A 15,000-nucleotide genomic window follows, 5' to 3' on the forward strand; every position below is an offset into this window, starting at 1 on the left:
ACACACACGCTTAAACGCACACACATACACTCAACATACACAAATTCTCACACACATCCGCGCACACCAAGCGTGCATTACCAAAGCTGCGCTCCTCCCTCCCATTACTCACGAAGAACAGGGGACCAGCAAGCGCATGTCGTGTTGGCGTGACTGTGTTATTACTCGTGTAACTTCCAACTGTCGCGACGAGGCGGCAACTCCGGCGTCTTCGCTCGCTGCCGTCTGCTTGTCGACGTGTCTTCTAAGAAAATCCGGAGCAGCGTTGCCGGGAAGTCTAACACCGACGAAGGAGCTGGAGACGCGCCCGGGGGGGGGGGGGGGTCACTCTACCTTTCTGTGATGAGACATGGGGGACGGGGGGACGGGGGACGGGGGACGGGGGGACGGGGGACGGGGGAGATGGGAAGGTTGATAGATTGATAGATAGATAGATAGGTAGATAGGAAGGTAGATGGATAGGTTGATAGATAGATAGTTAGATAGATAGGTAGGGAGGTAGGTAGGTAGATTGGTAGGTAGAAAGTAGATAGATATACAAAGAGGTAGGTAGATGGATAGATAGATATATAGACAGGAAGATAGATAAATAGATAGATATAGAGAGAGAGCCTATTTAGTAGTTCCATTTCATTTTCTTTTTTCGCCGTTATGACTTTGTTGCATAAGGACGAATGAATTTAGTCTCTTCTGACGTGGATGTGACCAGAGTATCCGCGCTTAGAGCCAGACTTTCCTAGGACGGAATTCTACAGGACGGTAACGCTGATCCGAAGGTATGCAATATGTACAGGCGTGCGTGCTTCCTTAAGGCGGCGCTGGACTGAAGCGGCATTCCTGACCTGTTCGGACTGGGCTTGACTCTTGGGTGAGGCAGTGGTAGCGTTTTTTTTTTTTTTAGAACTTTGTTACCGAAAAAAATATTATAATATCTGACAGCTAAGCGTAGGTGCTCTCATCGCATCGACGTTATTGTTGAAGAGAAGACTTTACTCTTAAACCACATTGTCATAAAGGCGAAAACCAAATGACATACAATTACCAAACAGACCATACGACTCACGATAGGACTGGCTAGAATAACACAATAAATTCTGGGCTTCGCTGATGATAGGAACTATAAGACGTCCGTCCTCTTTATAGTGTTGTGTTTGATATTTGTACTTTAAATAGGAAATGAAATGCACGACTATGTTTCGAATATATTTTTCATTAGCATTTATCACATCGACGTAGGAAGAGCTTCGTGACTTGAGTTAGTGTAAACAAATGTAATATTTTGACCAAGGTATATATACTCTGAATGCTCATTAACTTCCCTTCAGTAAGAATATGTTCCAAATGTTGTTTTAAGAATATGTAAATGCATCCAGTATCATGCAAAAGAACTTTATATTCTAACTATTCATTAAAAGCATGTTCCGAATGTTGGTTCGAGAATCAGCTAATGCATGCAGCAGTACTAAAGTGTTGCGAGGTTAGACACGCAAACATTTCGCTATTGACTGTGCACGAATATTCTTTTAGCTTGCTTTAATGTCTTTCTTTTTTGAGAGAGGGAGAGGGATATATGTATATATATATATATGTATATATATATGTATATATATATATATATATATATATATATATATAGAGAGAGAGAGAGAGAGAGAGAGAGAGAGAGAGAGAGAGAGAGAGAGAGAGAGAGTGAGGGAGAGAGAGAGCGAGAGAGTAAGAGGGCGAGAGAACAAGAGAGCGAGAGAGAGAGAGAGAGTTTAATTACAGTCATCATAATCAGTTATGTTCTCAGCATAATCCCACGGTGGAAACCGGGATTGCTACTTGCACCAAACTGATAGACATTACAAATGCATTTGCTGCACTGCACGATACCATGTACGTCGACGGTCAAGATATATTCAAGTTTAAAGTCATAATAAAACGAAAAGGTAAAACATGAACAGAGGGAAAACCTGAAGTGTGTTCATTCTTTAGATATCATTTTCAGCTTGAATACACTATCACAGTTGTTGCTATTTGCAGAAATTCTCACTCTGAGATATATATTTAAGCTCACAAACACACGCACACATACGCACACACACACACACACATACACAGACACAGACACACACACACAAAAAAAACAACAACAACACCCACAAGTACCCCCCCCCCCCCTACACACACATCCAAACACATACGAGCTCGCACACTAAACTAAATGGAGCCGAATGCAGTAATATAAGGCTCACCAACCATTAGTATTTTCTCGTTAACACTCCCAGTTTAATCGCCTAATAGAGTTACATCTAACAGTCTGACGCCTATGGCTTAAACGGCCGTGTACTGCGAAGGGTACTGGTGGCGATGGGGAGGACGGGGGAAGAGGGTGGGGGGTGGCGGGTAGAGAGGGTTAAAGGGGGGGGGAGGGGGAGGATGTAGATGAGTGTAATGGGGAAATAAGGAGGGTGGAGTCAGGAGCTTAAAATTAAGTGGGGGTGGGGGGGGGTTAGAGGGGGGGAGTGAGGGGTTCCCAGAGGTGGAGGGAGGGAGGGAGGGAGGGAGTGAGTTGACAAACGGGTTTGATGTTCAGGTGGAGACGGGGTAGGGAAGGGGTCATGGGGGGTGTAGAGGAGGGGGGGTGGTTGAGAGGTAACTATATTGGTACCAGATGAAGAAGAAGGATTAAGAAATCTAAAAAACAAACAAACAAAAAAAAAGCAAGTTTTATTATTCTCCTACCTTTCTTTTTTTATCTAATGAAATTATGTTTCACTTCGTACCAGTATCTTCTGCGTGTTGTTAGCGACCATGTTCCTAGCGAATGCATTGCGTCCTTTGACCTTTAGCACATCAAGGTGCGCCGGAGTGGAGAGCGCAAGTTGCTTATATTTAGTCATTATGACCCGTTTGTATTACTCTATGGTATAAGGCTGGATGGGTATATATAGGCGTTTCTGGCTTGGTTTGTGTTGGTGTCCTTTGTTTGCGTGTGTGTGGTTTGTCGTGTGTTTGTTTGTGCGTGTGTGTGTGTGAGAGAGAGAATTTATTTAAAATGCAGCATGTTCTTCCGTGTGTTTATGAATATTTGTGCATGAATTTATACACTAATAAACGCGCAATCGCCTACGTGTGCACCTGTGTTTCTGTTTTACTAAATTATATTTGTAATTTCTGCGGTTAATTACATTACGAGATGATTACCAAATTTTGTTTCGCTGATGGCACTAGGGTACACATAATTAATTTATGCATGACGAAATAACATAATCCGGCAGTAATGAAGCCGAGTCTCGAAGGACTTATATCCTCATAACTCGACCTTTGACCTCATTCGTCAACGAACATCAAAAACCGGAGCGCGTCCACCGTAGAGTTTTACCAGTGGCGACGACATGACCCGAACCCACAGGAAAGAGAGCGCCCGCCTCCTCGTTGCCATGGGGACCAAAAGTGGGTGGGATTTTAAATTAATCTGATAGCCATGTGGCCAACATGAGAGTGGCATTCATGATATGCTCCACACGGTAAACACGACGGCGCCCTGGTGAGTTGATGCAATATTTTGGGCCTCCTGTGAAGTATGCAGAATAGAATGAATGGAGATCGCTAGGCGTGCTGGATGCTGTTTATTATTGTGTAGTTTCATTCCCGATTCTGCTTTACATTGAGACTCATCATCATTCTCTATTCTGGTTTCGTTTGTAGCCAGAGCTGGAACACTGTTAAATAATGCCTCGTCTGAACTGGAGAAGAGACAATTGTAATTCTGTACTTTTGCATTGTCTAATTGAACTAGCGGCAAAAATTACACACGCAACTGCTCTTGCCACTTGAAAATACAAACAAAGTTTCAATTTAATTCGGTTAACAACCCTTCTTTTCTGTCATGTCAGGGAGTAGTTTTTGCATCTATCGTGGTTTGCCGATGTGTGTTTACCGTTGAACTCCCGGTTTTCATCAAGTAGTGGCGTGTCTGCGAGTAATTATTGTTGCGCCTCGGCTCTCCTGCATCTAAAAGGCGAGCGCTTCCAAACCCACATGCGTTGGTCCATTCACTTTATGTGCGTCGGAGAGCGCATAGGTGGATATAAAGCGTATGTTTACGAAAGTTTATATTCATGTGCAAGCTCGCTATTGCTTAGGTATGATTGCCTGATTTCGTAAACAGGCTCGTTCGGGAAATTTCGTACATCGGTGTTTGTGTTCTCTCAAACATGGCATTTCGTTCACGTCGTCTGTACATGTGCTGTTTAAGCTTTCCTTCTTGTTGTGACTTGGAAGCCGTTTGTTTTTTTCCTTTTTTTTTTTTTTTTTTTTTTAGAAATATTGCCTTCGTATGATTCATGGACCAATCCGAAATTTGGGAAGTCAAGCAAAACTCTTGTTGATTTTCGTGTTCGGAAAAACTTGAATCTTCTCTCGTTGATGCTGTCGAACGCCCTCCAAGATTATAGGTTAAAAGGGTGATAAAGAAGGAGGAGAAAAGGACGAAGAAGAAGGAGAAGAAATAAAATAGGTCGAAGATGACGACGAAAGAGAAGAGAAGGGGAAGAGGACACCGACAGCGAAGACGACAAAGAGAAATAGACGGAGACAAAGGTAAAAAAGGAGATGAAGAACAAAACGAAGAAGAAGACGAAAACGACTGAGAATAGGAAGCAGAAGAGAATGAAGAAAGAAACGAAAAACACGGAGAAAAGACGAAACGAAAGACGAACAAGAGGGAGCACATATCGAAAACGAAAATGAAGGAGGAAACGAAGACAAAGACGAACACGAGGACGAAAAAGAAAGCGAAGAGCAGTACGATGACGAAGACTAAGAAAACTAAGAAGACAAAGAGGACGAAAACGACGAAGACAAAAAAGACGAGAAGACGAAGAAGGAAAACATAGAACCAGACGAAGGAGAAAACATAGAACCAGACGAAGAAGAAAACATAGAACCAAACGAAGAAGAAAACATAGAACCAGACGAAGAAGAAAACATAGAACCAGACGAAGAAGAAAACATAGAACAAGACGAAGAAGAAAACATAGAACAAGACGAAGAAGAAAACATAGAACCAGACGAAGAAGAAAACATAGAACAAGACGAAGAAGAAAACATAGAACAAGACGAAGAAGAACACATAGAACAAGACGAAGAAGAAAACATAGAACCAGACGAAGAAGAAAACATAGAACCAGACGAAGAAGAAAACATAGAACAAGACGAAGAAGAAAACATAGAACAAGACGAAGAAGAACACATAGAACAAGACGAAGAAGAAAACATAGAACCAGACGAAGAAGAAAACATAGAACAAGACGAAGAAGAAAACATAGAACCAGACGAAGAAGAAAACATAGAACAAGACGAAGAAGAAAACATAGAACCAGACGAAGAAGAAAACATAGAACCAGACGAAGAAGAAAACATAGAACAAGACGAAGAAGAACACATAGAACAAGACGAAGAAGAAAACATAGAACCAGACGAAGAAGAAAACATAGAACCAGACGAAGAAGAAAACATAGAACCAGACGAAGAAGAAAACATAGAACCAGACGAAGAAGAAAACATAGAACAAGACGAAGAAGAAAACATAGAACAAGACGAAGAAGAACACATAGAACAAGACGAAGAAGAAAACATAGAACCAGATGAAGAAGAAAACATAGAACAAGACGAAGAAGAAAACATAGAACCAGACGAAGAAGAAAACATAGAACAAGACGAAGAAGAAAACATAGAACCAGACGAAGAAGAAAACATAGAACCAGACGAAGAAGAAAACATAGAACAAGACGAAGAAGAAAACATAGAACAAGACGAAGAAGAAAACATAGAATAAGACGAAGAAGAAAACAGAACCAGACGAAGAAGAAAACAGAACCAGACGAAGAAGAAAACATAGAACCAGACGAAAAAGAAAACATAGAACCAGACGAAGAAGAAAACATAGAACCAGACGAAGAAGAAAACATAGAACCAGACGAAGAAAAAGGAAAACGCTTCAGAAAGGCCAAGATGACTTAGATCCCCGCATCGCACCTAACCCGCCCGCCTTGGTCCTCTGCCAGGGAAGGTGAGGCGTGCTGGCGGTGGTGATAGACGAACCCACCAGCCCACCTTTGAACCCCCGAGGCAGCCTGTCGTCCAACCTTCGCTGGCGCACCTTGGGGGAGAGGTGGTGAGAAATACCCTATACATAGGCAGGTGAATATGGGGTGTTTTTGTTTATAAGTGTATGACTTTTTTTTTCTCTTTTTCTCGTCTGGCTTTCTTTTTTCTTATTTTTTTTTTCTCTCTCTCTCTCTCTGTCTTTCTCTCTCTCTCTCTCTATCTATCTATCTCTATCTCTCTATTTTCTCTTCTCACTCATTCTCTCTCTCTCTCTCTCTCTCTCTCTCTCTTTCTCACTCTTCCCCTCCCTTATTACACACACACGTATACACACGTAAACACATGTGTATACATATATCCAAATGAGTTATTCATATCCACATATTTCCATTAACTTCTTTCCGGCCTCAGTCCCCGAATGAAGTATTTCACTATGAGGTTTAAGAAAACTTACCCCCTGCATATTTTCTCATGAAAAAATCTCACTAATAGCATAACTCCATCTTTTTTTCGAGTTCCATGAAGCCTCCAAGAAAAGTTCATGAAGCTCATGGACTTTCCTTATTTATTCAGGCAAAATATCAACATACACAAAATTCGAGTCGTCATGTAAAATGTATAAATATTGTTCTAAGTAAATAGAGAGGTTTACAAGCATGCAAGAAACCGGAAGGAAGGGAGATGGACAGAAATTTTACGTGTACAATTTCTTGGGATTTTATTACGCTTGTCTCCTACGCTTTTGTTTGCTTTTATTTCACTTTAATGGGCGTTTGGATAACCGGGAGACAGAGGCAGAATGGATAAATAAAGACAGAAAAAATATACAGTGACTTTTCGCTCTCTCCTTCCCCGTGTTGAATAAGCAGCTGGTCTGACCCCAGGATCTTTTCTGTTTGTTTTCCCACTATGATTGGATGTGAGACTCGAGTATCTGCGGGAGTGCCAAAGTGTGCCGGTACTGGGGCATTTATGGCACTGGGAGATCGGGAGGGAGGAAGAGGAGGCAGGGGGAGGGGGGAGAGGCGGGGGGAGGGGATGGAGGCGGGGGAGGGACAGGAGGTGGCGGGAGGGGGTAACTTCAAAATATTCGCTAGAAAAGGATGAATTTCACGTGACAAAGCGTGGAGATATTATCATTTGCACAGCATAACTTTCAGAATCGACAATCCTCACACATTACAGAGATTCAGAGAACACGTAGCTTGAAAATTCTTAATATTTGCAAACACAGCTAGAAAACCCACAGCTTAGCACAGCTTAAACATTCACAACATGCATAACGCTTCACGTAACAGGGCTTGAATATTCACAGTTCCTACAGCAACAAACTCAAACATTAATATCAACATTTTACTTTCAAAAATTGCAAACCACTGGAAAATCGACAATTGCTATTTTGTTTACAGTTCTTCGCGACACTTGTCAAATACATTACAATCTCAAACAGTGTTCTTGAACAACAACAACAATGACAATACTACTTCATCTACTACGAATTGCATGATGACATCCACTCCCACTCCCTCAACAACCTCAGCAATTGCACACATCGAAGTCACTACCGCATCAGCCTCGGAGGGGGAGGGGGAGGGGGTAGTAATGGGGTAAGAATAAGGGGGAGCGGGGGCATGACACGGGAGGGTGGGGAGCGATGGAAGTAGGAAAGAAGGGGGGAGGAGGAGGAGGAAAAAGGGACCCGGAGGGAGGGGGAAGGTGAGGAAGACCCGAAGAGGGGGGGGGGTAAGGTAGAAGGGATAAAGGGGGAAGAGAGGGGGGGAGGGGGGTCGGCCGGCAGGTCATTGTGAACGGAAAGAATTATACAGAATCACGTTTACCTGATCAATGGAGGCGGGTGACTGAGTGGGGATGGGGATGGGGGGATGGGGGATGGGGTTGGGGTGGGGAATGGGCGATGAGGGATGGGGGTGGGGATGGGGGATGGGGGTGGGTATATGAGAAAGGGGTTAGGAGAGAGGAAAGGGGGAGCGTGGGTCCGTGGACAAGAAGAGAGAGAGAGAGGGTCAAGGAAAGGCCATGGATGGGTAGTGTGGATGTGTGGATATGTGGGTGTGTGGAAGGAAGGGTGGGTGGACGAGTGGGCGTGTGGGTTGGTTGGTGGGCAAGTGCATGCGAGACTTTTTATTTAATTTAAATTTTGGTGTTTGTGGGAGTGGATCTGTTTTTAACTTATGATGTGGATGAGTTCTTCAGCACATAGGCAGGCTCATGTAAATAACGCGTATATGCATAAGCAAACATATAACACACATAAACTTAATGATAAATGATGATATTAATAATGATGATGATAATGGTAATAATAATTATAATGATAACAATAGTGATAATGAAAGTAATGATAACGATAATAACAAAGATAACAATAATGACAATAATAATGATAGTAATGCTAATAACAGTAATACTAATCATCATTATCACCATAAAAGTAAAAATAATGATGATAATAATGAAAATAGTAATAACAATAATGATAGTAATAATTATGATAATGATAATGATGATAATAATAATGATGATAATGATAATAATGAAAATAATAATGATAATGATGATAATGAATAATAAATAATAAAGACAGTCATAATGAAAATAGTGATGATAATAAAAAAAAAACAGCAATGACAACATACTGGCGATCTGAAAATACAAACTACCATAAAGAAACACAACTTTAATAACAGCACAAGTACAAACGAACACACACGAAATGTACAATATTACCTACCAACGCAAACATCGTAATGTGTAATATATATGGACATGTCGCCACCATGAGACATCATTAGTTACAGAGTTACAAAGACGTTCTTAATTGCCATTTTGCCCCCCCACCCCACCCCTCTTTAATAAAAAAGGGGAAGAAGAAGAAAAAGAAGAAAGACATGTGTGAATGGAATAAAAAATCAGCTGTGATTCGTTTATGTCGAGAAGTGCTGTTTCAAGAAGGACAAAAATAGAGGAAGACAAACAAGAAAGAAAGGAAAAAGAAGAGAAAGGAGAGAGAGAAAATAGAAGAAAAATAGATATCAGAAGAATAGAAACTGGAACAAAAGAAAAAAGAAAGAAAAAAGAAAGAAAGAAAAAAAGAAGCGTAAGAAAATGAAGAATAATAAGAAAGAAATAAGAAGGAGAAAGAGAGAAGGAACAGAAAAAATAGAAAAAAAACGAAACAAATAAAATAAAAAGCGTGAGTAAATGAACAAGAATAAAAAAGAAATAAGAAGGAGAAAGAAAGAAAAAAAAAAAAAACGAAAAAAAAACGAAAAAAAAAGAAATTAAGAAGCGTAAGAAAATGAGCAAGACTAAGAATAAGAAAGAAGGAGAGAGAGAAAAAACAAAAACAAAAGAAGTCCTTTGGCGTTGAGAATGCAAGTGCGATTTCCGGGGAAAGGTCGAGGCGTATTTCGTTGCCTCGAAATTCCCTTCGTCTGCCACATAGGAAGATTGATATGGGGAACGGGAGTTCTTTCTCTGTTATTCCTATCTCTTTATCTCTTTATCTGTCTCTATTTTTGTGTGTTTGTCTTCTCTTTCTAGCTCTCTACCGAATCTAAAAGAGAAGAAACGGTAAAGGTTAAACAACAAATTCTCTGTTTTTTCCACCTTTTATCGAGTCAACGGTTTATAAAACGAAATTTGATTATGAGTAAGTGTACATTGTCTTTTATCCTTTCACCACAACGGGAACCAATCGCCACGACTAACACTTCTACTGAACCTAAAGTATAATTACCTGATTAACAACAGAAGGATTACTTCTCTTTGCCAGGAAAAAATGCACGGAAATGAGCTTTTAACATTTATGTCATAGTCACACACACGCACACTCTCAGACACTCAAATTCACATACACACACACACACACACACATACACATACACACGCGCGCGCGCGCGCGCACTCACACACACGACCAACATCAAACACAAAAAACTCTGATATATTTAATCATTGACAATCATCGTCAAGTCAGATAAGTTTGATTTGATAGTTTCCATTTCGGTTTAGAACATTTTTTTCCATAATAGTTCAATGCAATAATTATAGCATTTCCAAAATAACACAACAAACGTAAAAAGAAGAAATACTGTCATGTAAAATTCGTAAACAGAATTCCGAATACAAATCTCACACTAAAACCCTAAGCCCCACTTTCTGCAAATAAGAGTACATTGCAATAAAAGTTGATATAACATAGGGAATATAAATGAAACTGCCCGCGATATGTATATGTACCATTGCATAAAAAAAATAATAACAAAGTGCAAAGAATATATCCAAACGAATAACCACAACGTTTTCTTTCTTGGTCCCGTAAATTCCGTAATAAATGAAGGCCCTAAATATAAACGAGATAATTCTAACATAACAATTATACTGTAAACATATTAAAATATTACATGTCCCCTTGACGTCATTCATATAAACGATTTTCTTGTAATTTTTTCGCCAAGAGATATAGAAAACGGAAGATTAATGAGCACACAGAACAAAGATATCTTATAATTCTGTGTTTTCGGTAACATTGTCTTAGTCAGTTTATTATACTGGTATTGTTATCAATGCTATCATTATAGTCATTATCATCATCATTATTATCATTGTTATTGTTCTTATTCTTGATATCATCATTCTTATTTATGGTCAACCAGGCAACTTCTTCAGGGATCCCAATGATAAATGTTTACTACTCTTTAAACAGCAGAAAAAAATGTCAGTTTCTCGTAAGATTCAAGACAGTAATCTAGTACATTTCCCTGTAGACAACTAGACACAGAATAACATATATATCCCAAGCGCGTTGGCGATTCCGGGCCAAACTTGTTCTAACTTTAGATGTACGACCAAAAAGGCGCGTTTCGGTGACATAACATCGACCTACCGCCTGTAATCGTCGAATGGCAAGTCGTGGAAATTGTCAAGGAACCTTTTATATTGATTTCTCTCTCTCTCTCTCTCTTTCTATTTTTCTCTCTCTCTCTCTTTCTCTATTTCTCTCTCTCTATTTCTCTCTCTCTCTCTCTCTCTCTCTCTCTCTCTCTCTCTCTCTCTCTCTCTCTCTCTCTCTCTCTCTCTCTCTCTCTCTCTCTCTCTCTCTCTCTCTCTCTCTCTCTCTCTCTCTCTCTCCCTCCCCCTCTCTCTCTCCTTCTCTCTCTCTCTTTCTCTCTCTCTCTCTCTCTCTCTCTCCCTTTCAACTCCTCATGGGATTGTCGCGTCACCCACTCACAACATCGCAGGAGCATTTAAATCTTCACCTGAAGTTTGTTCGAGGACGACAGCCTTGGCAGCGTTTCGAACACACCTGACAAGGGAGCGGAGTGACGGGGAGGGGGAGAGAAGGGACGGGGAGGGAGGGGAGAGGTGGAAAGGGGGAGGGGGGGTGAGAAGGGAGGGATGAAGAGAAGATGGGGGGGGGGGGATAAAGGAGCGGCGGAAAGGGAAAGGGAGAGGAGGAAAGGAGGGGAGGGGGAGAGGGGATTAGAGGAAGGGGAAGAAGGAAAGGAAAAGGTGAAAAACAGGACAGGGAAAGGGAGAGGGGAATGGGGTAAGTGGAGAGGAAGGGAAAGACAGAAGAGGGAGGAAGGGAGGGGAGGGAGATGAGGGGTGTGGACAAGGGGACGGAAAGGGGAATGTGAGGGAAGCGGAGTACGAGGGAGGGAAGGGTATTGCAGGGGGGGGGGGGGAGCTACAGGTGTAGTTGCCGAGATCTGCGGTGACATTTTTTTTTCTTTTTTGCCTCAGATGGTGTGACTTTTTTTTTTTCTTTTTTTTTTTCTTTTTTGCCTCAGATGGTAAGGGCGCTGTTGCCAGAATTAGGCTGAAAAAGACGCATTGTCATTGCGAATTTGCAAGGGATTTGGCGGCTGGCAAACCCTTCGTGAGAAATGATACAAAGATTAAGAAGAAGGAAGAGAGGGAAGAAGTGGAGGAGGAGGTGGGGGCGATGGAGGAGGTGGAAGAGGAGGGGCAGGAGGAGGAGGAGGTGGAGGAAGTGGAGATGATGGAGGAGGTGGAGAAGGAGGAGGGGGAGGGGCAGGAGGAGGAAGTGGAGGAGGTGATGATGGAGGAGGCAGAGGAGGTAGAGGTGAAGGGATAGAAGTAGGAGGAGGAGGAGAAAGAGGAGGAGGAAGAAGAATAAAAAAAAAAGAGAAAGGAAAAGAAAAAAAAAAGAAAAAGAAAAAGAAAAATGAAAAAACAGAAAAAAAGAAAAAAGAAAAAAAAGAAAAAAAAGAAAAAAGAAAAAGAAAAAGAAAAAGGAAAAAAAAAGAAGGAAAGTATAAGACGAAGAAGGAAAAAAACCCATCTGAGTGTGGCCATCAGCATGTTGCGTAGAGCTGAGTGAGTTATAGGTGGATGGAGTGGTGGTGCATGTGGATCTATCAAGTGGAGCCAATGTTAAGTGGCCGGCTGTTATAACCATGGCAAAGAAAATCAAGAAGAAAAACCAGCGTTGGGAGAAAAAGAGTCAAAGTGGGAGAAAATGATGAAACGAAACTGATAGAAGTGAACAAGATAGATAGATAGGAGTATAGATAAATAGATAGATATATGTAGAGAGAGAAACAAATAGACATATAAACAGATAGATAGATAAAACAAAAAAATAGATTAAGAGATAGATAGATAGACAGATAAATAAACAGACAGATAGAGACACAGAAATATAAATAAATAAAACACAGGATAAACAGATAAGTAGATAGAAGAAAGGATAGACAGATAAATAAATAACCAGACCAACAGATAAATAAATATATAGAACAGACGATAGATAGATACCTAGACCGACAGATAGACAAACAGATAAATAGATAGACAGCAGACAGAAGGCAAAGAACTCGAATAAACACAATAAGAAAAATAGAAACAACCAGCTTAGGAACCGCGTGTGGCAGACGGAGTGGGCGGGGTGTGCCGAGAAGTAATACGTTTGGAAAGTTGAGTCTCTTAGGCTGAACGGGAATGGCTCGCTGGTGGGCTGGCCGGGCGGAAGGCGGCTGTGCGGGTGGGAAACTTGAACTGTTGTGGGAACTGTTAATAAGGGGGTTGGTTATTCACTGTTCAGGGAAGCTATTCATAAGGGAACTTGTGGGATGGATGACGACCGTATATGTTATTTGCTTCTCTTTTCTTCTGTTCTGTTTTCTTCGTGTCTTTTCTCTTTCGCTTCTTTCTCTTCCTCTCTTCTACATACACATAAATAGGTAAACAAATATATAAATCTCTCTCTCTCTCTCTCTCTCTCTCTCTCTCTCTCTCTCTCTCTCTCTCTCTCTCTCTCTCTCTCTCTCTCTCTCTCTCTCTCTCTCTCTCTCTCTCTCTCTCTCTCTCTCTCTCTCTCTCTCTCTCTCTCTCTCTCTCGTTCGCTCCATTATTACTTTGTTTGTTAGGAATCTCTCTCTCTCTCTCTCTCTCTCTCTCTCTCTCTCTTTCTTTCTCTCTCTCTCTCTCTCTCTCTCTCTCTATATATATATATATATATATATATATATAAAAATATATATCATATACATATTATATATATACACATAAATATATACATATATGTAAATAAATATATATATATATACATATATATATATATATATACATTGCATATAAGTAAAGGTAGCGGCAAATATTAGAGTTCAAAAATATAGAGTTGGTTAAAACTGTCAGACTGGTGAAATTGGCAAAGTTTAACTGGTATATGGAAGAGCCCCTCCCCCCCGCTCTAGGTTTTGCACGTAGCAAAATCAGCCAAGCAGTGCCCTTGTTTATGTCCCTTGCTTCGCCAATGACGTGAGAACGGAACGGTTGTAATTAAATTCCTAACAAACAAGGTAAAAAGAGAGCAAACGAGAGAGAGAGAGAGCGAGAGAGAAAGAGAGAGAGAGAGAGAGAGAGAGAGAGAGAGAGAGAGAGAGAGAGAGAGAGAGAGAGAGAGAGAGAGAGAGAGAGAGAGAGAGAGAGAGAGAGAGAGAGAGAGAGATTCCTAACAAGCAATGTATAATGAGAGCGAACGAGATAGATATATAGAAAGATAAATAGATAGATAGATAGATAGATAGATAGATAGATAGATAGATAGATAGAGAGAGAGAGAGAGAGATAGACAGATAGATAGATAGATAGATAGATAGATAGATAGATAGATAGATAGAGAGAGAGAGAGAGAGAGAGAGAGAGAGAGAGAGAGAGAGAGAGAGAGAGAGAGAGAGAGAGAGAGATGCAAACGTAGAAGAGAATCGACGATAGGAAAGTACAAGAGAGGAGAAAAGAGAAGAAGCAAAATGATAGAGAATCAGATACAACAATATAAGTAACAAGAGAAGAGAATAGAAAGAGGGAAGAGAAATGAAGGAGAGAGAAGAAAAGAGAATAGATCAGTAGTAGAAGAAAAGGGAGAGGAAAAAAAGAGAAGAAAAGAGAGAAATAAACGAGGAAAAGAGAAGAGAAGAGAAGAGAAGAGATGAGAAGAGAAGAAATAAGAAGCGAAGATAGATAAACACAAAAGAGAGACAAAAATCCACTCTGGTCCTACATTTATTATGAGAATCTGTCTTGGACAAACTTTTCCAAGACGTAAATTTCTGCTCGTTTGTGCTGAAGAAGAAACAGTTCCAAGAAAACAACAGAAAATAGCCAAAAAAAAAGAAAAAAATAGAAAAAAATCGAAATAGCTGGCATTCCGAAAGAAAGGATGAAAGAAAGATATATGAACGTATATGAAACAGAGAAAAATAAATAAAGAAACAAAAGAAAGAAAGACCGAAAAAAAGAAAAAAAGAAAGAAAGACAGAAAAAAAGAAAAAGAAAAAATCTAATTTACCTACAGAATTATTTCGATTTTTACCAAAATCTCAAAAAACTTCCTGTGCGAATATTTCTTCCTCT

General features: G+C 40.4%; 1 protein-coding gene across 2 annotated transcripts in view; it reads right to left on the minus strand.

Moving 5' to 3' along the window:
• Positions 1-15,000, minus strand: part of LOC122256689 (octopamine receptor beta-2R) — a 172,566-nt gene that overhangs the window by 154,166 nt on the left and 3,400 nt on the right. The window lies entirely within an intron of this gene.

Source organism: Penaeus japonicus, unplaced genomic scaffold, assembly GCF_977035675.1.
Source record: "Penaeus japonicus unplaced genomic scaffold, GWHDUDI00000001_assembly GWHDUDI00000038, whole genome shotgun sequence".
Lineage (NCBI taxonomy): Eukaryota > Metazoa > Arthropoda > Malacostraca > Decapoda > Penaeidae > Penaeus > Penaeus japonicus.